This window comes from Cornus florida, unplaced genomic scaffold (assembly GCF_030987335.1).
Source record: "Cornus florida cultivar Cherokee Brave unplaced genomic scaffold, ASM3098733v1 CherokeeBrave_3.0.0_Hap2_Chr10, whole genome shotgun sequence".
NCBI lineage: Eukaryota > Viridiplantae > Streptophyta > Magnoliopsida > Cornales > Cornaceae > Cornus > Cornus florida.
The window spans coordinates 33204416-33207680 of NW_026775580.1; the positions used below are offsets into that span (position 1 = coordinate 33204416).

General features: G+C 36.5%; 1 non-coding gene across 1 annotated transcript; it reads left to right on the plus strand.

The window, feature by feature from the left end:
* The first annotated feature begins 212 nt into the window (after positions 1–212).
* LOC132280549 (small nucleolar RNA R71) lies at positions 213–318 on the plus strand. Its single transcript, XR_009471597.1, has one exon. It is a non-coding gene; the product is annotated as a small nucleolar RNA R71 (small nucleolar RNA).
* The last annotated feature ends 2947 nt before the right edge of the window (positions 319–3265 follow it).

Here is a 3265-nt window from a genome sequence, read left to right on the forward strand (position 1 = left end):
CATAAATTTTTTCAACCTTATGCATTCCAAGTGAAGACCTAGACCTAGAGGAAGAAGCATGTTGCACTGAATTTTCACTTAGGGCCTCAAATATTTCCCAAGCGTCAGCCGGACTCTTACTCAGAAAGGCTTCATTACTGGATGCATCAACCATGTTTCTATAAAAATCTGTAAGACTGTCATAGAAAATCTGTATTAAGTGCCATTGAGCAATATCATGGTGTGGACACTTTCTTAGAAGATCATTATATCTTTCCCATGCATCATGGAGCTATTCTCCCAGGATTTGGGAAAATGCCAGGATTTCTCTTCTCATTTGTGTGGTTTTACCCATAGTGTAGTATTTTTTTAAGAACTCCTACTGTAACATGTCCCGTGAAGATATGGAATTTGTAGGAAGGGACTACAACCAAGTTCTTGCTTTATCCTTAAGAGAAAATTAGAAAAAACGCATCCTGAATGAATCATTGGTAAGAGTAGTCAACTTGCTAATCAAGCACAATTCCAAGAATACATCCAAAGGCTTATAAAGATCCTCTGTTGCAAACCCATGGAAGGTAGGAAACATTTGGATCATAGCAGGTTTGATCTCAAAATGGGTTGCATCAGCATCCGGAAATACAAAGCACAAAGGGGAAGTATATGTGGTTGGAATAAAATGGTCCCTCAATTGTGGTTGTGGTGGAAGAACAGGTGGAACCCGATCTCCATTACCATTACCATTGCCATTACCCAGTGCGTCACGCTGATCAGCCATATTATTAGAGGAATTTCCTATTGAATTCAAATATCATTTAAGTTTTCTTAATTGACTAAGAGTTCTCCCTATTTCAGGATCATGCACTAAAGGTTTTGATCGATTATGGCGAGTTAACATGCATTAATTCCACTAATCCTAAAAGTGACAAAAATAAAAAATTTCAAGTAAAAAGAAAACAGTAAAAACTCACAAATAGTTTAATAAACCGAAGCTTTTTATCCTTTAAGCGACTTTGTCCTCACTGCTAATTTGTACCTGAAAAGAAAAAGAATTAAGGTAAGATATCAGAAAGTTCGAAGACTGATAAACCAAAAATAACTAATTAAAAATCAAAGTAATAACAAATCTCCTCAGCAACGGCGCCAAAAGTTGTTGTTTGTTTTTGCATACTACTTATAAATTTACCACTCACAACAACCCAAATCCTTGCAGAATAGCACTATATAGAAAGGTATCGATCCCACAGAGAGATGAGTTATTAAATTTTGCTTTTAACTAATTCTATTGGTCTACAGGTAACTGGTTGAGTAGATTGATTTGGTTGTCACGATTATAAACTAAAAATTAAACTAAAATTAAACTGAATTAAACTAGAATGATCAGAGAAGGAAATCTTAGGGCTTTAACTTCACCACAATCATCATATTATGGTTAATTGTGTCAACTCTGGGGATTTAACAAATTATGTTTTTAAATGAATTGAACTCAATAACATTCATTCAATTTGGGTTTTAAAGAAAGATGTTTTATAAAATACAGTTAACTATAACCTATTTATGGTTAGCATAGACTATCCACCTACCTACTCTAACTACTTTAACTACTTTGTAAATAATCCATCTTTCCTAAGCGTAGACTATGAAAACATTCTTTTATAAAAACGTTGGAACACCATTATATGACCTCTATTCTCATGTCCGGTAGGGCTCCGCCAGATACCGTCCAATAAGATAGGTTAAGAATAGAAAGCAAACAGTTTTATCTAAGATAAGGTAATAACAGTTTGTAATCTATTTAAAGCATGAAAATCAATTGAGTTGTCTCAATTGCTCATAGTCTTATCATCAAAAAACATAATATACATTAAAATAATCCCAGAGTTAAGAATAATCAAACCATAATACTTTATTGGCTTATATTAGTGCCCTAAGAGAGGAATTAGCTACTCATGACAATGTCGGATATCATCTATGTTATAATCATCTCCATCATCACAGACGACACTTCTTTTCTCAGGATCTTCACTTCCAAGATTATGGAAACCCTAAAAGCCACCACATTATCAGCCTTCTGAATCACACAAAAAAACCTCTTCTATCAATGCTTATGCCTTCTTTTATAGAAGAAAATAAGGATCTAATGGGCTTTTAGGTCTTGTGGCCCATCTGGAATGATATATGTCGCGAAAAGAGAATAATCCGATAACTTAAATCTCACATGTCATGGAAGGCTCAAGCTTTAGGAACAAAGGCTCGAGCTTTGAGGTTCGGGTTCGAGCATTAGGAACAAGGCTCGAGCTTCTTTGGATAGTGCTCGATCTTCACTTTGACACTTAACCAAATTTCTTCAACTATTTTTTGAAGTGTCTTTTTCTTCAACATTTAGAATATTTTTGGGATTGAAATATTTTAACATTACTAATCCAAGCTTCATAGTCTTGAGCACTAGGTACCAGGCTCGAGCATTTGGTACTCAAGGCTCGAGCTTCAATGGATGGTGCTCGATCCTTGAGGTATGGCACGAGGTCTGGAAGCTTGGTTCTTCAATTAAACCCAACTCTTCAAATTTTAATGCCTTGTGCTTGAGCTTGAGGGCCAAGGCTCGAGCACCCTTAGGTAAGGCTCGAGCACCCTCTGTTCAGGCTCAAGCTCTAAGGTACAAGGCTCGAGCTTCAATGCCTTGTTGACTTTTCTTCTTCTTTTCTTTCAAGTCTCGAGCCTCAAGACTTGGGCTCGAGCTCTAGGTCTTGAATTCTTCCAAACTTCATCATTTAAGCTCTCCGCTTGCCCTGGATGACCGGTAACGACTCTGTAAGCTTTGATATCATCATAAAGTCCCAGTTTTAACCATTTCTCTAGGAAAGTACCTACAAACACATATTAAACATAAATCAGTCTAAATATGGATAGAAGTATCACTTTAGGCCTTAACATACGTATATTTAGGGGCTCGAATATGCAATATTCAGTGCTCATCACTAGGTGACCCCCCTAGAAGATGAAGATCTATGCATTGAGTTCTCACTAATTTTTTTGAAAGGATGCCAAATTTCATCCTCATTTCTTTCTATGTAGCTACCTCCACATGAAGCATCAACAATGCCCTTATTGACATCGAATAAACTTGCAAAGAAACATTGAACTAATTGCCACTTATGAATGTCATGATGTGGACACTTCCATAGCAAGTAATTCAAATGTTCCCATGCTTCATGAAGGGGTTCTCCTTCTTCTTGTGCAAATTCACGAATGGAAGTTCTCATAGAATTGGTTCGACTCGCGGGGT